Below are 21,200 nucleotides of genomic sequence, written 5' to 3'. Positions count from 1 at the left end.
GAACCTGGAGTGAAGAAGAAAATCTAGGTGGTGGGTTAGAGGAAGCAGGTAGCAAAGGGTAAGTGTGAATGGGTCCCTCAAGGAAGCAGAATTTGGAGAGAGGCAGGGGACCACGGGGCTCCTGACAGCTTTGGGGGTTTTGAAGAGGCAGATTTCCATTAGAACAACCGCTTCCCCTTGACTTGGATGAATCCATTTGCTGCCTTCCACCTTCCTGGGAAAAGTCAGTAACCCTTTGGACATGGATTCCAATAGTAGATGCAGTGGTGGTTCTCTTTGGATAGAGCCAGAAGTTAATAACCTCAGTTTCTGAATCTATTCCAAATAGTTGAATAATGTACCGACCCTCTAGGAAGGTGTTGCCTCCCTTCCGGGACAGGTATTTGGAGTTGTTTGGATAAGTCAGCACCCTCCCCGGCACTGGAGGAACATTGGGTCCGGCCAGAGAAAGGATCTTCCTGTTCACGGACTGGGCCTTTAAGTCCCCACAGACGCACTTGTGCTGACGATCTTGGAGAACCAGGGAAGAGGGCGTGGATGGTGCAGTGTGATAGTCCCCGGCTATCAGACAATTCTGTTGAGGGGTCTGGTGCATCTTTACTTTCAAAGCTGATTGTAATATTCACAGCTGAGTGGAGAAGAAGGACTGAGGCCGCTTACCTCAGGGCCTCAGTCCCAGGAAGGGCTGGTCCAGGACTCAGGTTTCTGTTCCATTTTTTGTTCCACCACTGAGCTGCTATGGGACATTAAGAAAGAGGCGCCACATCTCTGAACCTTCTCTTCTGGAACAGGGAAGTCTGTCCCATTCCCTGTTGTTAGAATGTGACAAGGACAAGGGCAAGTGGGACCACTTAAAATAAGTGTCACCTATATTCAAGGCAAGGTGGCTGATCAAGGTAAGCCCACGTCTCTGTTTTTCCTGTACCTCCTGTGGCCGAGGTCTGGGCTTCTTCTCTATTGGAGCAGCCAGATCATCTCCCAGGAACTCACTGTCTGGGGGCAGAAAGCATCGATCGAAGGCTTCAAGCTTCATTCCTACAATTGCAGCTCCTATCTGAGCCCTTGAGGACAGACACTTGGAGACAAGGGGAGATTGGGGTGGGGTAGGGAGGGGATGCTCTGTTTCCTTCTCTTCCAACCTGACGCCGCCAGGACTGGGATGGTGACAGGCCCTGGACTCAGCGTTCAGAGAAGCTGAGCCTTGTGGACAAGAAGCAGATAAACTGCACCAGGCCTCTTAATGAACCCAGCGCCAGCTTCAGATAAACTGTCGCCACTCACTCCTCCCAGCCCTCCCTTCTCCAGGAAACACTTCCCGCTTTGCATCAGCAGTGGGCTTGGAGCGGGAACTGGGACCCTACTGCCTGTTGCTCTCCAGGGAAGTTCTGGAGGGAATGGAGACTCTTGGGAACTCTAATTAGACCTGTGTTTGATTTCCCTTAGGTCCAGCTGAACCCAACTCTCCAGGCCCAAAGGGAAGCAGGAAATTAGCAACTGTTGGAAAAATAACAGGTAAAAACCACTGGGGCAATGTTAATTTAAAAAAAGTGTTCCCCAGGACCTCAAGAGTATGACTGTATTTGCAGATATGTTCTTTAAAGAGGTAATTAAGGTAAAATGAGGCCATTAAAGTGGACCCCAATCCAATATGGCTAATGTCTTTATGTGAAGAGGAGATTAGGACACATAGACCTGAGGGAAGACCACATGAAGACACAAGGACATGACAGCTTCTACAAGCCAAGAAGAGAGACTTTAGAAGAGACCAACCCTGCCAACACCTTGATCTTGGACTTCCAGTCTCCAGAATTGTAAGAAAATAAATTTCTGTCGTTCAAGCAAAAAAACAATGTGTTTTGCTTTCTTATTTTTTACCACTCTCTTCCTTTCATTTCTCCTTTGAATCATCAATTCTTTCTAGCCACAGAAGAGGTACGTTGTACATTACAAGAAGGTAAATTCTGTTTAGTGATGTTGGGAGCCCCATCCCAGATCAGCAGGGCAGTGGCAAAGATAAGACTAAAATCTGGGAGTCTTGCTTCTCACCAGGAATATTTCATTATAATATTTTCTCCTCCTATTTATCTCAACAATTGCCCCAATTTTATGCTTTGTTTTGGCCCTCGAAGATCTGCCCATGCAGATGCTGAGAAATGGATCATCTCTTTGTAGGTAACTGGGACAAGCAGACTCAACCTCATTTCTTCTATGTAGCACGCTGCTAGGATAACCCCAAGCTGGGCTGCACCCCTTGTAGTTGCCCAGCCTTGAGGCCAAAGAAAGAGTCTGGGGACAGCGACAGAAACATCAATGGTTTATCGCACAGGGGGATCTTACGCAAAGGGTCCTGGAGCGACACGCCACCAGGTGCGACCAATGGCGAGCTACTGGGTAGGAGGCTACCATTTATAGGGTAGAAGGAGGCTACCATTTATAGGGGGAATCAACACCAGGTGGGATCATCAGTTACCAGGGGCTAATTAAGCCCTGTAATTAAGAGGATTGGATAGTCATGTGAGTGAAGCAGGGACTGGTGGAGCAGGGGGGGATGCACAAAGAGCAAGAGAACAGCCATCTTGAATGGCCTAACCATACACACTATGAGCTCACAGGAGCTATACAAATGTTAACTAAATATTAATATCCTTAAGGGTGTGAGCAAATGATCATTCTTATTAGGGAAATGGAGAAGCATTTTTCTGAAGGCATTTGAAAGAGAGGTAGATGTTTCTTTTCTTTGTTTATTGAAGTATAGTTGATTTACAATGTTGTGTTAGTTTCAGGTATACAGCAAAGTGATTCAGATTCTTTTCCATTATAGGTTATTACAAGATATTGAATATAGTTCCCTGTGTTATACAGTAGATCCTTGTTGTGTATCTGTTTCATATGTAGTAGTGGGTATCTGTTAATCCCCAACTCCCAATTTATTCCTCTCCCCCTTTCCCCTTTGGTAACCATAAGTTTTTTCTATGTCTGTGAGTCTGTTTCTGTTTTGTAAATAAGTTCATTTGTATGATTTTTTAGATTCCACATATAAGTGATATCTTGTGATATTTGTCCTTCTCTGACTTACTTCACTTTGTATGATAATCTCTAGGTCCATCCATCTTGCTGCAAATGGCATTATTTCATTCTTTTTTTCCTATAGCTGAGTAATATTCCATTGTATATATATACCACATCTTCTTTATCCATTCATCTATCGATGGACATTTAGGTTGCTTCCACGTCTTGACTATTGTAAATAGCGTAGCAATGAACATTGTGGTGCAGGTATCTTTGCGAGGTAAGAGTTTTTGTCTTTTCCGGATATATGCCCAGGAGTGAGATTGCTGGATCATATGGTAAGTCTATTTTTTAGTTTTTTAAGGAACCTCTATACTGTTTTCCATAGTGGCTGCACCAATTTACATTCCCACCAATGGTGTAGGAGGATTCCCTTTTCTCTACACCCTCTCCAGTATGTATTACTTGTAGACTTTTTGATGATGGCCATTCTGACTGGTGTGAGGTGATACAAGAGGTAGATGTTTTTCATCTGGACAACGTCAGTGTCTGGAAGCAGGTTGAGATGATCTCAAAAGGGTCTGTGAACACCAGGGTAAGACCCAAGCCCAGGACTGGGGAGGATATGAGGTCTTTAACCTCAAGCATATCTGTTCCAAGAGTTTTAAGATTCCACGGGAATTTGGAAGGAGATAGTTACAATGTGCAGGATATGATTTAGGAGGATGAAAGACCTTCTGATTTTTATATCAATGTTTTACATCCAGGGTTAATGTTTTTAACTGAAGGAGAGAGGAGAATTCCACTTTTTTTCCTGACCCAGCTGTTGAGCTTGGACGGAGTGGTATTATCCTCCAAGGGTTTCACCTAAATAAGCAAAGACATGTCACAGATTTCTTCTCTTGGCCACACAGTGGCTGTCTACAACAGCCCTAGTAAGGCTCTGTTGAATTCTGAATGAGTTTTGGATGTTTACTTAGCTGGCGATTCCCTTCAGTACCATCATCCTTTCCATTTGATTAGTAAACAGTCCAGAGCTTTTTACCCAAGGTGTGACCCTTGGAACGGCCTCATCAGCATCACCTGGGAGACTGTTAGAAGTGCAGAATTTCAGGCCCACCCGGATCTACTGACTCTGAGTCTGCAATTTAACAAGATTCCCCAGATGAATCACATGCACATTAAAGTTTGAGAAGCCCTGGTCCGTATTACATGATCTCATCTGATATTCTCTTCTACCTATGAGGTAGGCAGGGCAACTATTTTTTTTTAAGTCGATTTTTTAAAAAAATTTATTTATTTATGGCTGTGTTGGGTCTTCGTTTCTGTGCAAGGGCTTTCCCTAGTTGCGGCAAGCGGGGGTCACTCTTCATCGTGGTGCGCGGGCCTCTCACTGTCGTGGCCTCTCTTGTTGGGGAGCACAGGCTCCAGACGCGCAGGTTCAGTAGTTGTGGCTCACAGGCTCTAGAGCGCAGGCTCAGTAGTTGTGATGCACGGGCCCAGTTGCCCCAAGGCATGTGGGATCTGCCCGGACCAGGGCTCGAACCCGTGTCCCCTGCATTGGCAGGCGGATTCTTAACCACTGAGCCACCAGGGAAGCCCGGGCAACTATTTTTATTTCCATTTCACATCAATGGAAACTGAGACTCAGAGATCAAGTAACTTGCCCAGGCTTATACAACTAAATGCAGGACTTGGAATTTGGACCCGGGTCTTTCGATTCCACATCCCATCTGTGTCTACTAGGTCAGAATTCAGAAGAAGGAGAGACAAGCAGCTGACTCAATGCAAATGAAGTATCCTGAGATTGACCCCTTTGTGCTTCTGTTTTTCTCACATGTAAGATTCTCTCTGAAAGAGGGAGTGCTATGATGTTGAGCTCAGTTCTCCCTCCCTTCAGTCCTTTTTTCCCCAGTCACCTAACAGCATCTCTAACCCCGGCCAACTGCTTCACAAGTGCAGGCTCTTAGCAATAATTGTCAGCACCTGTCATAGCGCCTGGCGTTTAGTAGGCGCTCAGCAAATGTTTGTTGAGCCAAATAGAATTACCCAGCATTAGTGCAAGCTCTCAGCTGTTGATCACCACGGTGCGCTGGTGAAGGAGTGTTCTGGGTCTTTGTGACTCCTCTTTCTAGTCTTAGAGAAACATTCAAATTACAGGTCCTCCTGACAGGAATTAGGGACACCACCTTCCGCAACTTGAATGGCAGATTTTAAAAAGAAATTCCATTGTCTGTGCCTATCTCTCTCCTGAGTAGGGCCCAAGCCAGGAGCTGCGAGTGCCTGGAGTTGATGAATGCGGAATTTGCTTGCTTACACTGGAAAACAGGCTCTGCTGCATTTCCTTTGACTGGAAGTTTGGAGAGTGTGGGAAAAGTCAAGAGCATTGGAAGAGCCAGGTTTGAAGCCAGAGGTCAGCAGAAAGAGATTACTGGGTGACAGTAACTGGGATCTGCTTGTAAACATTGGCTAGTATTTGAGGCTTTCTCTGAGACTGTTGACAATGGGAAAAACCTAAAGTTAACCACACAGGGCATTTCAGTGCATCTAAACCGACACAGGCTGAGCAGGAAATGCCCAGTTTTATTTGCTTGCTTCCCCAAGAGAGCAGAAATGAAGCAAAGCTCTGAGAAGGGCTGAATTATTATATTGTAAAACATTTTCTGAAGATCTGGGCTATGAAGATGGATCCCAGTAGTAAACCTGACAGCTGTGCCACTCCTCCCTGCACTTTAGCACCTCCCACCAAAACATAAATGAAAGGAATATACTGTGTTTTCCAAGGAAGCAGTCAATCCTCCCCCTCTAGGAGCAGGGCATGTATTCGGGGGTTCTTCTACCTGGGTATGGCTGGTTGTGCTGCCTTGTCCACACGTTCTCACCCAGCCTTCTTGGTGTCTGGTGAAATCTGTGGGCCATAAGACAGATAAACCTATAACTTTGTCTTCCTTTGAGCACATCAGATCCTTAGCTACAGAGCCAGTGAGTCCCAGATGCAACAAGATACCATGTGGCCTTTGATCACATGAAAATTAGAGAGGCTTGGTTCATCTTTGTCCAACTTCCTTAGTACCCAGCATCATGACTATTTTGCTTCTACATAACAATCTGGGGAGGAGGATATTCAGCTCTTCTGGTATGTGGGGGAAGAAAGCCCCCACTCCCTTTGTCCTTAACCTGCTCAACTTGTTTTGGCTAGGAAGTCTGCAACCTTGGGATTTTCTAGGAGTTCAGAAAGAAAGACAGTACCAGCTTCAGGGTATATCTATTTCTAGCTTCAAGGAGTTGTTCTCTGAGATGTGTAACCCCATAACTGCTTCCTTTAATTTATTGGTTTGTGTGTCTCATAGCATTGTTGGGAGGCAGGTAGCTTTCTTTCCCTTCCTGTTATTCCCCTCACTGAAATCTTCTACTCCAGACTCTTTGCTGGTTGATTCATTCAACCAACAAGTATAGATGTGTAGAGCACTGTGTAGGCATGGGACAGCATAGACCACTTCCTCTTTGCCATCCCCAGTGTCCCATACTCAGGCTTCTGTCACAGCACTTACAGCATTTTACTACATTTATTTGATATGTTTTCATGTATCTCCCCTTAAAAGACAATGAACATCTTGAGGGAAGGAGTTGCATTTGTCTTTATCCTAACCATCTAGCCAAGGTGTCTGGCACATGGAAAATATTCAGTAGAGTTGATTAAACTGAATGAACAAGGCGAGTTGAAAGGATAAAGATGAATCAGTCGGAGAGATCCAGGTCTCAGAAAGAAAAATAGCAAATCTAAGTTCTTCCGAGTAGCCTGGGCCTGGAGTCAACTTCCAAAATGATTCTGGGATTAGAGATTTGATCTCTTCAACCTTGATATTGCTACAGCTTCAGTGTGGTTGCTGTGCTGTTGACAGTGTTACAGAGATATTTGTCGGGACTGAGGACAGCTTTTAATATATCATTTTGAGTGCCACAAAGGACATTTATCAGTGATTGAGCATTGCTTAGAGACTGTTGCAACAATAAATTTTGTTAATTGATTTGTAAAATTATCGATATACATATTAATGTTCATTTTTTGGTGTGCATTCTTAAACAGAACCAGAAAATGTCAAAGGTGAAAAGATTGTAGGAGGAAGTTCACCTCCTTCTTTTGACAAGTGAGGAATTGAAGCTCAGAGACAGCAAGAACACATCACCAGCTAATGGAAGAGCCGGGATTAGAACCAAAGTCTTCTAATTCATCATACAATGCTTTAAAACTATGGAGAAGATGGAAGTGGCTGTGCAAGAGTTACTTCTCTCTTATTCAGGGGACCTGAGCATTTTCCCCAACTTTCTTTCCCCGCCCCATCATTGCTAACAGTTACTGAGCACTTACTATGTTCCAGGCAATTTGGCATCCTCTCACTTAATCTTCACTATAACCCTATGAGGTAAGCCCAATAAAATAATAATCACAGTAATCATTTTTCCCATTTTATAGAACAGGCACTTGCCCAAGATCATACAATTAGTAAGTGGCAGAGCTGGAATTTCAACTCAATATGTCCCACAGCAGAGTCCATGCACTCAATCATAGTATTTTCATAGCTTTACTCAGATATAAGCACTATCCCACCGTGGAGAACTGAGTGCCCTTGCTGAAAAAGGAATCAGTCTCACCAGTTAAGTACCAGTCTCCATCCTATTTGGTACACATCTGTTTGTAATGCTTTGTTTTTATGTCCATCTCTTCCACTAGAGTAGAAGGCGAAGGGGTTGTGTCTTTCACCTTTTTATTTCCACCACCTAGTACAGTGCCTGGCACAGAGAAGGTACCTAACAAATGCTGAACAGAGCTCTGATAGAGCTCACAGGGTTATCCGGCACTAGTATAACTACTCAGAGCCCCTGAGTTGGGGACCTGACCCACCACATCTCTCCTTTCCATTTGGTCTCCTTGTCAGAGAAAGAACAGCCTCTTTCATGCCCTACAGAACAGAAATGTCAGTAGCTAATCTTTCAATCTCTGAAGCCTAGTGGCTGGCCCAGTTACTCCTTTGCTGGGTGCCTTCTGGCAGTCCACGTAGGGCCCTCCTAGTGAGGATGGGCTCTAAAAACCAGGGGCTGCGGTGCCTGGCATATCTGTAGGTAGAGTGTTCCACATGGGAAGCTGCCTTTGTTCTCTGGTGTAACGCAGACCCCTTATTAGGGGAGAGCTATGCCGGTGGAAGAGAGCAGTGGTCGCAGGGCACCCCCCTCACTACTTTGGTGTCTGGAGCCAGGAATTCCTGCCTCTCCTTGGTGGCTTGGCTGGACTTTCCCAAACTGTGAATGACCTGGGCTTGGCAGAACGGGTCTCATAAGATTATTGGGGATTGTTGCCTACCAAAGGCTAACCTGCTGTTTTGACACAAGGCCAATTTCCCCAGATCCATGTTTTCAAACTGGGAGAAGGGTTCATGCCAGTGGGCCTGATGTCTGACCTGAGATATTGCAGTGTCTGCTTTGACTTGAAACCTCTACGTGCAAAGGTATCACCTGGTCGTGCTGTTTGCACGCTTCTAGTCAAAGCTCCATAGGCCCAATGTCTGACTCCCCACATCCACTCCCTCTTCCGGCTGAGGGAACTGACCTGACCCAGGCCTGACTAGGCAGGGTGCCTCACCATCCAGGTCTTTCCCCTTCTTAATAGCCAAGGAGTTCCAAGCTCCCATGGGGAGACGGCCTGCTGTCCACAACCCCTTTCTCCCCAGGGGAAAGGACAGGAACCTTTCGCCCCGCGTCCCCAAGAGAGGCGCGGACAGTCACGGGAGGGGGAAGAGAAGTCCCCCGCACTGTAAATACTTCTCAGATGTTTCCTGTAAATCTCCAGATGTGTCAGCAAGGCACAGGGAAGAGAGCTTGAATTAGAGCCGATTAGAGACCATATTCTCCCGGAGGAGGGCAAGCCTGCCCATCAAGCGAGCCCCCCAGAGCCGCGGGGACCACCTTGGGAGGAAGCATCTCTCCTGACAGCTTTCCCGGCAGCTGCCCGGTGCCGGCCAGCTTTTGGAAGGACGGACACCCTTTCCCCTTTGCTCTTCTGCCCTTTGTGGCGGGAGCGCCTGTGCCGGCCCGGGTGTGTCCTCTCCCCGGTGAGTGCGGGCGCGGGGGGGGGAGGGCGCGAGGAAGAACCCAGACGTGGCAGAAGCAAACTGCCCGGGCCGGTGGGTGATTTATGAAGTGCTGAAAAGCATCTTCGAAGCTGTCATTTATCTTACCGCTCTCAGCCTAAATAAACACAGAATCCGCCTAATGATAGTTACAGTGGAAACATAACACCCGAACCTCATCGCCATCGCTGCCAGCCCATCTCCTGCCCACTCCGCCCGCGGCCCCGCGCCCGTATCAGCCCACAGCTGCACCCTAGCGGCTGCCTCTGCGCCGGTCGGCCGGAGGCTGCGGACCTCAGCCGGCCCGCCTCGCCCTGCTTCTCTCCAGACGCCCTCCTCATTTCCCTCCCTCCTTCTCTCCCTCCCGTTTCCCTCTTTCTCACCCTCATTCATGCACCCACGAGTGCACGTCCCTGAAAATAATTTGTCAAGAGCAGAGGCACCATCTTCATCCTGCCAGGAAACAGCACTGCTGCCTCAATTCAGCTGCAGCAGGGGCTGGAGAGGACCCTTGGCCTGGATGTTCCCACTCTTTCCCTGTCCTGGAAGCTTCCTAAGGTTGTAGTGGCTTGATCCAGCCTGGTCCAGGGGACTCCTACAAGGTCAAGGGAACTCTCTCTGTGGTTGACCAGATCAGGAAAGGCAGAGGGGCTGGGGAGGGTCTTGGGTATCACTTAGGGTAGAGAAAGAAGGAAAATCTTTTTGCTCCTTGGTGTTTTTGTGTCCTCCCAGGGAGGAGGGAAAGGTTCTCCTGCTAGATGAACTTTCCTCTCTCTATTGCTGTTCTTGGACTTGAACTTAAAACTCCCCTTCCTCTTTGGCATGTGGAAGGCCTTCTGTTTTTGGAGACTCTTCTGTCCTGGATCTCAAAGCAGATAGGCCAGGACAGTTATATCATAGGGTGGTTCTGGATGAAGCCCTCATCCAGTGGGGTACCCTCTCCAACTTGGTCCTGGGGAGGTGGGACTTAGGGCCAGGGCTGTGTTTGACAGAGGAAAAGAATGCAGTTATTCTAACAACCAAGGGGAACCAGCCCCATGACTAATGGAATCATCATCCCTTCAATTCTGCAGAAACCAGTTCCCTAAAAATGGGAATTTCAGAGCCCAAGGCAGTGCCTCACCAGGGACAGTTTTGGATTTCATCCGTGTAGTATTAACTTACACGCTAGCATATACATTACACTAGACATATAACTCACCCCTAATTTACTGTTGTCTTTCTGTGTGTGCAGTGTCTTGTTCTTGTAGACAAATTTGGAGATCTAATAACAAAGTGAAGGAAGGATTCTTCAAGGGAAGGTGTAATCTGAGTAGACCTCCTGGAGGATGTAGGCTTTGGAAAAGGGTATAAGTAAAGAAAGGGCTGCCACCTACCAGTTGGGTGGGAATAGAGAGGAAACCTTGAGGAAAGAGAAACTGGGAGTGAGCTTATAAGACAGAACAAGAAGAGGAAGTAACTCTGTTTGTTCACTAAGAGTACAGACCCGGGTATTTTTAATTTTGAATTTTGCTTCCTAACTCAACCCTGACTTGTTCTATCAGAGGGTTATGGAATGCGGTCCCCTGCTGTTTTAGTCCCAGAGTTGAAGCCAAGCCAGAGCAGCCAATACCGTGGACCCACATGACTGTGAGGGACTCTGCCAGTTGGGTTCAGAAGAGGGGCTCTTGGTTTAAGATTTTTGATGACACCAGCAGCCTCTCCATTAGTCTGTGGGTCCCTCCCCTCCCCAAAGAGTAGGAACCCCTGCTCCCCCAAATCTAGTCTGCTCCGCCAAGCCTCAGAATTCTGCTCAAAGCAGAAAGTCAGGGCCTTTTTCATAGTACGCAGAGGAGTGTAACAAAGGAGACATCCATTTTTTACTAGTGGTACCACTGCTTATCCATTAAACTAACATAAAAATACCTGTTCCCTGCCTGGCTCCCAGAGCACCAATTCAAATGAATGAGGATGCAAAAGCCCATGGTAAGAAAATCTCTCCCTGGGTAGTTCCAGATGAAAGAACAGCTCTTCAGTGCTTCTAGTGAGTTAGACAATGAGGCCTCTCCTTATAGCAGGTGGGGTAATCTCTGCATTTTTTTAATAAGAGGGGAGCAGAAAGCCTCTGAACAGTTGAATGAATTTTCTGAAGTCACACAGTAAATTACTATTGAAGACTTGATTCTTTATTGGATCACAAATAAGTTTTAAGAATATTTGTTTTGGGGGGGAGGGATAAATTAGGAGTTTGGGATTAACATATACACACTACTCTATATAAAATAGATAACCAGCAAGGACCTACTGTATTGCACAGGGAACTCTACTCCATATTCTCTAATAACCTATAAGGGAAGAGAATCTGAATTTAAAAAATATATGTATATGTATAACTGAATCACTTTGCTGTACACCTGAAACTAACGCAACATTGTAAATCAACTATACTTCAATTTTTAAGAAAAAGAAATGCAAAAAAAAAAAAAGAAAAAGAATATTTGGTTTGCATTAACTCTTTGAAGGTCAAGACAGAAGAAAAGCACATTTTAAAGTGGCATGTCTGCAGCTTGGTGAGAAAATAGATTTTTAATAGAAAGAGCAGAAGAACTCTTTTGTGGTATTCTGTTTTGCTGAGTCTCACTAGTTTTTTTGGGTCTCTCTGCCTTTCTCTGCTTTTCCCTCCCTATTTTCTCCCCTTGCCTTTTCTTCCCTCCTTCTTTCCTTCATAACAGTCCAGTCAGCAGTTTTGTCCCCAGGACGCTTTGCTTTTTTTTTGCTGCCAGCTCTTTCCTGCCAGCTGCCAAGGCCTCCCCTCCCTCCTGACTTCCTCAGTTGATTCTGTGCAGGAGCCGATAGCTTATCTCCACGCAGCAACAAGAACGTGAGATAGTGGGCTCAGCTACCCCAGAGCATCTCGGGAAACGGCCTGCTGTTGTGAACAGTCCTGTCCCCCAAGAGCACCCCCATCCCCAAGCCAAGATCGCGTGTAGATACTTCTCTCTTTCTGGCCTAGTCTGTGCTTCTACAGTCAGATTTGTGCAGACAAAAGAAAGGACCTTGGGCAGCTGAGGGCGCTCATGTCCCCCTGTCTATCAGACATCCAATGTCAAAGGGAGTTCAAGTCCTGGTTTTGTCTCTGATGTGCTGTGCAACATCAGAAAAGTCGTTCAGTCTCTCTGGGCTCCAGTTTCTGCAGGCAGGTACAATCCAACCAGAATGGGCCTTTATGTGTGTGACCCCAGGTTTAGGGTACTGGCAGGTCCTATCTGAGGAGTAGAGAGTAACTGCTATTTCCAGTAACTTCTGGTGGGGCACGCCCTCACACTTTTCTGCTTCCCTTTTCTGTCATTTCATTCCCCAATGACCTGACATGGAAATTTTGTCCCAGGCAGGGATTATCTCACCTGGGGTACTCCCAGTTTCAATCCTGAGAAACCCCGAGGTTGGAAGTACATCACTCATCAGTTCTCAATTTAATAAATATGTAACTCTTACTCTACTAGAAAAATATTTTCCATTCCCACAACGCAATAAAAAGTAGAGAAATTGCTTCTTCTTCTGCTTCAGTCTAAGCCAGTGGTTTTTCCTCCTCCCCTCCCACACCCCCCAGCTCCAGAAAAACCACAAGAGATATTTGGTATTGTTTGGAGATATTTTCAGCTGTCAAAACTGAGAAGGGGTTACTATTGGCATCTAGTGAGTGGAGGCCAGGGACGCTGCTAACCACCCTACAGTGCACTGGACAGCCCCCCCCCCACATCAAAGAATTATCTGCGCAGAGAGCCAATAATGCTGAGGTCGAGAAGCCCTGGTTTACGTCATCATCATAAGCGAGGTCCTTGATGAAGTTTTGGGGCTCATAGAACTTGGAAGTGGCAAGAATTTGGACCCAGAAGGCTCCCATATAGTAGGGAAATATTTGCCTCTGGGTTAGGAGGCATCCTGTCTGAGAGGAGAGACATGTTTCTTAACCCCATGCTCGGGGAGTTTATAGTCTAAACAAAACCATCTAGGAATATGGTGCATTAAACCAATATTTATCCACTCGGCATGGATTTATTGAGCTCTTCCTGTGTGACAGGTCTTGTGTAAGGTGCTAAGGATGTCTTAAGGGAGTTCCCAATCCATACACCTGGGAGGGAGTTTCCCTTCCTCTTGATCTTGCTTCCAGTCACCACTGTGGGCAAGTTTTGACCAATATCCTTATGAATGGGAAGGACATTTCAGAAAAAGAGAAGGCAGTATACAGAGGTCTAGGGAGCTGAGTAGTTACAATGTTGGATGTATTGTGGGCAGTGCTTAGAAAAGTAGAAGCCAAACTTGTGGGAAAAAAAAAGATTCGGGTTTCATTGCAAGAAGCAGGTAAGCCCCTGGGTCAAGCAGGCGGCCACAGAACAGAGATGCTGCTGTGAGGTGAGACCTGGTCATTGCTGTTGGACTTGGGCCTGGTGACTGAAATTCTCTGAGTTGCATAGACTAACATATTCAACACGGACAAGGCTTTGCAATATGCCTTGGAGCCCATGGTAAGTGTTCTATGAACATGATAGGAAGAGAGAAACCCTAGCAAGCCCAGTGCAGCCTGGAAGTGCTCCGGTTACTTTCAGGTGGAGATCTTCCTCCTTTACCCTCCTCGTGCAATGGAATTCACTTGCTGTTGGTAAAGGGAAGGGAGGGACCTTGGAAAGTGGGAGTTCTTGTCAGCATTGGCATAAGTGGCAGTAGGACAAATACTTGATTCTGAATTTTCCTGCCAGGAACTTTATTTTATACTATTTTTTAAACTATCTATCTTTTTTTTTTTAAACTATCTATCTTTTAAAAAAATATTTATTTATTTAGTTTTTTAGGCTGCATCAGGTCTTAGTTGCAGCACACAGTATCTTTGTTGAGGCATGCGGGATCTTTCATTGTGACTCACGGGCTCCAGAGCGCGTGGGCTCTGTAGTTTGCAGCACGTGAGCTTCTCCCTCCTTGTGGTGTGCGCAGGCTCAGTAGTTGTGGTGCGCGGACTTAGTTGCCCCGTGGCATATGGAACCTTGGTTCCCTCACCAGGGATGAACCTGTATTCCCTGCATTGGAAGGCGGATTCTTTACCACTGGACCACCAGGGAAGTCCCTGTCCTGCCAGGAACTTTAGACGTGAGCAAATTCCTTTTCTCATGTGGGATATGGGAAAAATAGGCGTCTATAAGAAATACTACATGCATTCATTCAACTAACATTTATTGAGCACTTACAATGTACAGAATTATTCTAAGTACTCCAGGAGTTACAAGGATGTGTTTATTGATTATTTATTCATTCACTAACAGTCATGCATCAAACACCTGCTATGTGTCTGGCACGGTGCTAAATAGTTGGGATACGGAAAAAAACACAGCCCCTCAAGAGTCCATGCAGAACAACCATCTCTTAAATTCCTACCACGTACCAAGCCTCAAGCCAAGAGCTTTATGTACATTATTTTTACAATACTCATAACAACCTTGAGCCTATCTTATAGATGAAGAAAACCAAAGGCCTCCAAAGTTTAAGCCAATTGTATGGAATTTCCACAAAAATGAAAAATAGGATGACCATATGATCCAGCAATTTCACTTCTGGGTATAAAAATGCAGGGTCTCAAAGAGATATGCATCCACCCATGTTCATAGCAGCACTATTCACAATTGCTAAAAGGCAGAGGCAACTCAAGGGTCTACCAACAGATGAATGAATAAAGAAAATGTGGTATACACATACAATGGAATATTATTCAGCCCTAAAAAGGAAGGAAATTCTGCGTTTCCTATGCTACAACATGGATGAACCTTAGGGACATTATGCTAAATGAAACAAGCCAGTCACAAAAAGACAAATACTGTATGATTCCTCTTATATGAGGTACCCAGAGTAGTCAAATTCATAGAGACAGACAATGGAATGGTGGTTGCCAGGGACCGAGGGAAGGGGGGCATGGGGGTGGTTGTTTAATGGGTACAGAGTTTCAGGTTTTCAAGATGAAAGCAGATCTGAAGATTGGTTGTACACCAATGTAGGTGTACTTAACACTAGTGAACTATACTCTTAAAAAATGATTAAGATGGTAAATGTGTTTTTTGGTTTTGGCCGTGCCATGCGGCTTGCAGGATCTTAGTTCCCAGATGAGGGACTGAACCTGGGGCCACAGCAGTGAGAGCACCAAGTCCTAACCGCTGGACCACCAGGGAACTCCCTAAGATGGTAAATTTTAACAACAAAGATTTACTGTGTAGCACAGGGAACTATACTCAATAGCTTGTAATAAATTATAATGGAAAAGAATATAAAAAAAGAATGTAGATATAGACATATATATGTGTAACCGAATCACTTTACTGTACACCTGAAACTAACACAATATGGTAAATCAACTATACTTCAATAAAAATCTTTTTTAAAGATGGTAGATTTTATGTTATGTATATTTCCCACACTAAAACATTAAAAAAAAAAGTTTAAGCCACATATCCAGGTCTGATTCTAAGGTTCTATTTTTCTTCCATTATAGAAACAACTATAAGATAAGGAGGAAAGGAATGTGTCCTTAGAGGAATCCACACAAGGAATAATTTACTAGTGTGTCATCCTTTGCACCCAAAGATGATGGCATTACTATTTTTCTTTGGGCAGTTGGGGCCAGAAAGGAGTGCTAGCCAGTAGCCCCACTCCAAGTCAGGGTTTAACGTCGTTTACAGAGTCTGATGCAGTTGAAGATTCAGACTTCTCTCAAAACCTTTGTTCAGGAAGATCTTCAGCCCCTTTCCCCAGTCTCATCCACCCTTTCTAACCACGCATGCTGCTTTGCAACTGCCCCCAGCCAAGAATAGAGGTCACTCCTAGTGGAACCAAGTTTTACTAAGGTGGAGGTGTGGAAAGGGTAGCCCCTGGCAAACCTGTGAAGCAGGCAAAATTTATCTTTCAGGCCTTGGGCTTTCCTTTTCTGCGGCTGGCACAGGGCTAAGAGTCAGGAGACTTGAGTTGTAGCTCCTGCTACTAACTTGCTGTGTGACACTGGAGAGACAGTCTTCTCTGGGCCTTGGTTTCCTCACCTGCCACATGAGGGGTTTGTTCTACATGGTGTCTGAGGTGCCTCCTGCAGTGTTGACCCTGTAGGAACTTTGTACCCCTGACGCCTTCACTCCGCTGCCTCACCAGGGTCCTCCTGCTCTGTCATACCTTCTCTTTCGGCAAAACTACCCTGGAGCTTCCCTGGTGGCGCAGTGGTTGAGAGTCCGCCTGCCGATGCAGGGGACACGGGTTCGTGCCCCGGTCCGGAAAGATCCCACATGTCGCGGAGTGGCTGGGCCCATGAGCCATGGCCGCTGAGCCTGCGCATCCGGAGCCTGTGCTCCGTAACGGGAGAGGCCACAACAGTGAGAGGCCCACGTACTGCAAACAAAACAAAACAAAACAAAACTACTCTGGACAGGTTCTGATGTGTTCATTCACACAGAGGTACATTTTCTCCCAAGGGTATTTGCATTTCCACTGGGATCCAGATGAGAGGGAATGAGGCCCTAACTTGGATTTCTTTTGATTGCAGAAGGAAAGAGCTTTTGAAGGCGTAGGATGGAGCCAGGGGAAGGGACTCACTCCACCTCCCAACTGGCAAGGCAGGGCCTGGTCCAGGGCTCAGCCCTTGGGTGCAGCTCTTGGCACACCTCTCCACGGGTGGCCCAGGTACAAACCCACCATGTATCCTCTGCTTTTTCCAGGGACTCTGTAGCAATGCTGGCAGCCCCTCTGTCTCTGGAGAAGTGAGTTCCAGCTCAGATACCAATGAGGTCACCAAGATCCCCAGTCTAAGCTGGAATTTGGCAGGAGGGCTTGTAGGGCAGCTGTTTGTGGTTTTTCTTTTCCTCTGAAAGAAAGTCTGAGCAGATGATCTCCTAGGTGCTGCCTGTTTCCATGTGAGGGAGAAGCAGGATGTGGCTCCGGATCAGTGGAATGGGAGGGGGGTTGGCGAGGGACGTCTGGGGTGACACATAAGCGATGTGTCTCATGAGATGAAAGATCCCAACTTCTTTTGATAACTTCTTCAACTCTGCTTTTGTTCTTGGGAAAACTCATTTCTCTCCTATTATTTATTCATGAGGATTTTGTTTTGGGAGACATCGAGGAACAGTTGCTTTGGGTCAGAGGGAATTCACTTCACTGTGAAGGTGGCTTTTCATCTACTCAGGGCAGCCAGGCTCCTCATCTAGAAACATCAGCTCCTCAGGGTGGAGGGGCCTCCAACTCCAGCAGGATTAATGGACAGTTGTGGAGGTCTCCTGGCATCCTCTACTCCTGGCCAGGCAGCCCTGAGGCCTGGGGCCAGGGCACGGTAACTTCGGGAACACAGGGGAGGCCACGTGACAAGTCAGGCATCTGTGCCTGTGGACCTCATGGAGCCTCTTTTGCCAGCAAAGCACTATCCTGGAGGCTCCAAGGGCTAGGAGTTCCAGATGGTCCTCGTCTTTCAGAGGCTTGTGTCTAATGGGAGAAACCAGGGACTTCTACCCACCAGAAAACAAATCCAATAAGTGTCCAGTGGGGAGTGCAGAGGGAAGACAGAATTAGAAAAAGATGTGCACAGGCTGGTTTTTTGTTTGTTTGTTTTTATTGAAGTATAGTTGATTTACAACGTTGTGTTAATTTCTGCTGTTCAGCAAAGTGATTCAGTTTTATACATATATATATATTACTTTTTATATTCTTTTCCATTATGGTTCATCACAGGATATTGAATAGAGTTCCCTGTGCTACACAGTAGGACCTTGTTGTTTATCTATTTTATATATAATAATTTGCATCTGCTAATCCCAAACTCCCAAGCCATCCCTCCCCCACCCACTTTCCCCCTGACAACCACAAGTCTGTTCTCTGTCTGTGTGTCTGTTTCACAGATAAGTTCATTTGTGTCATATTTTAGATTCCACGTATAAGTGATATCATATGGTATTTGTCTTTCTCTTTCTGACTTACTTCACTTAGTATCCTAATCTCTAGGTCCATCCATGTTGCTGCAAATGGCATTGTTTCGTTTTTTCATGGCTGAATAGTATTCCACTGCTTGTATGTACCACACCTTCTGTATCCATTCATCTGTCGATGGACATTTAGGTTGTTTCCATGTCACAGTGTGGTTTTGATTTGGAAGTCAGGAATTCTAGAATGTCAAAGTTAAAAAGGACTTTAAGTTCTAGTCCAACCCTCTTATTTTCCAAATGGAGAAATTGTGAGAAGTGGCTTGTCTAAGGTCTGCACCCTCAGAGATGAGATTCAAATATAGGTCTCCTGGCCTGAGCCCAGGGCCCTTTCCTCTACATTTAATCTCTAGATGCCCGGTTTGCCCTACATTCTAGGACTGCATGACTCAGCACGACTCGCCAACTTTGCTCCTCCCAACTAGCTCGTCAGTCACATCCTTTTTGGCCTGGTTTCCCCTCACCCCTTGCTCTTCACTGCTTTCTTTTTTAATGTCCATCTGAGCAAACTCTACTCTGTCACAAGCCTCTGTAATGCTCATGCAGTTGTGGATGTAAGGCTCCAGGTTCCACGTGAAGGAGAGTCCTGGGAAAGTTTTTGCCCCAAAAGGTAGCATTGACCTTCTAGAAGGAAAAATGTAGGGAAATCAGGGCTGTCCTTAGTTCTCCCTGAGGTTCTGAACAGGTTCCTCTCATTGTATACCGTCAGCTCTTCAACCTGACACCAAGTCCCATCCTCCAGGGCTTTCACCTGTTCCTGCCTTCCTGGTTACCGTCTCTCCACATAACCCCTCCCCCAATTCAAGCTGGAGCTTTTAAAAGTGTTTGTCATTGAACACTTGGTCATTTGGATTAATACTCTTCATCCCACACTCATTACTGGCTCTGCTTCCCCTTCTCAAACCCTGAACACACTCCTGATGTTACGCCAAATTCTAAAAAAAACGTTTAGGATTCTTGGATATCTGCACTAAATGTAAGGAAACGGGAGATAATAGTAGTTGAGGTCACAGGCAGGGTGAAAAAGTAGAAACTAGATGATGAATCAAGCCATCTGGCTAAGCTCTCCTGCTATCTTGCTGTGCAGTCTTGGGCAAAGCCTTTAACACCTCTGTACTTTAGTGTCTTATTTATCAGGTGAGGATAATACAGCCTGACTCATCAACCTTTAAGGTAATTTAAAGATCAAGTGGGAGAGCAGTTTTAAACTTTCCTTGGGAATTCCCTGGTGGCCTAGTGGTTAGGATTCTGGGCTTTCATAGCTGTGGCCCAGGTTCAGTGCCTGGTCAGGGAACGGAGATCCCGCAAGCTGTGCGGCGTGGCCATAAATAAATAAACTTTTCTTAATTTAAAAGAATATTTAAAAAAAGAATATTGCCACTAAACAGCATCACTATGAGGATTTCCCCCCAAATCGTATTATATATTATATAAGACATATATTTTAAAATGACCCTCCTTTGCCAGTGTCCTCTGAGACAGCTAACTGCTCAACCAAGTGTGAATTTCATCTCCTTTAATATCTTCTCTTCCGGGGAGAGAGAGCTGATGAGCAGTGCCATAACGCAGGTCAGGAGACATAATGGAGCTCAGGAGAAATAGAGAACCTAAACAATCCAGAACGGTCTGAACAATCACTCATGGAATGTGAAGAAAAAACAAGGGAAATAGTGGCAGGACAGGCTCTAGGTTCGCGCTTCTCATCCTAGCACCCATCTGGGTGCCATTAGGGTTAGCGTTCGGATTGGGCTTGATTCATACCTAGAATCTAGGTTAGGATTATGGGTTGGGGTTTCAGTGAAGTTCAGATTTTGAGTTCAGATTCAAGTTTAGGTTAGAGTGAATTTAGGGTTGGGAAATTAGGTTTAAGTTTAGGGTTAGTATTAGTTTAATTTAGAATTATGGTTAGGTTAAGGTTAGGGCAGGGTTTCTCAGTCATGGCACTACTGACATTTGAGGCTGGGGAATTCTGTTGTGGCGGCTGCCCTGTGCTTGTAAGGACGTTTAACAGCAACCCTGGCCTCTACCCACCCGATTCCAATGGTACCTGCTCCCGCCCCCAGGGTACGAACCGAAAATATCTCCGGACCTTGTCAAATGTTCTCTGAGGGAGGGGATAAAATCACCTCGGGTTGAGAACCACTGAGTTACGATAAGGATTGTGGTTAATGTTAGGATGACTTTAGAGTTAGGATTGTGGTCTGGGATCAGGTTATGTTTAGATCTTGCGTTGGGTTTGAGTTTAGATGAGGGTTAGTTTAGCGTGAAGGTTGGGAAGTTATTTAGATTTAGGGTTAGGGGTAAGGTTAAGGCTCAGGTTCAGGTTAGGTTTGAAATTTTACTTTGGTTATATTCAGGTTAGCACCTTGCAGAGACCAATGTTTTGTAGAAATATTATACAGTGCATTTTGTGTCTCTCCATTGGCACTTTTGGGAAGCTGTCTTAGTCCTCAGGGGACAGAATACAAGGCACTACCCCACACTGGGGAGCTTCCCACAGAGCCCTGCTGAATCCGTGGCCTTCAAGTCTAAGGCAGTGGATGATTTGGGGTTGTCCCTTATTTCTCTGTGTGACATAAAGATTGCTGGAAACTGGCCCATGTGTACGTGTGTATGGGTGTATGTACGTGTGTACGGGTGTAGGTACGTGTGTATGGGTGTGTGTACGGGTGTATGTACGTGTGTATGAGTGTATGTAAGCTGTGCCAAGTGCTGATTTACATCTTATTTCATATGCTATTTGCATAGCACAGTCACAAAACCCCTCAGGCCTAAGGTTAGGAAACCAACGTATACGCGAGGGCTCCCCTTCTGTCAAATTGCTGTGGGTACCACGAAGCCAACCCGGAGGCAGGGGTTCCTAGGAACAGTACAGCAAGGTGACTCAAAGACCCCCGCAGTGGAAAGATCTTGGAGCTAGAAGTCAGGACAGCGATCCATTCTCACCTCTACTGTCCTACCGTGTGTGGACTCACAGGCACGTTCATCTCCCTGCCTTAGTTTTCCCATCTGTAAAATAACCAGAGTAAAACTTATCTGAAACCCTCCATTCAACCCAGTTCAACTGGGGATGAAGTTCATTTCAACAAGCTCT

The sequence above is a fragment of the Orcinus orca genome, chromosome 19 (assembly GCF_937001465.1).
Source record: "Orcinus orca chromosome 19, mOrcOrc1.1, whole genome shotgun sequence".
NCBI classification, from domain to species: domain Eukaryota; kingdom Metazoa; phylum Chordata; class Mammalia; order Artiodactyla; family Delphinidae; genus Orcinus; species Orcinus orca.
Note: the sequence above shows the minus strand (reverse complement) of the source record.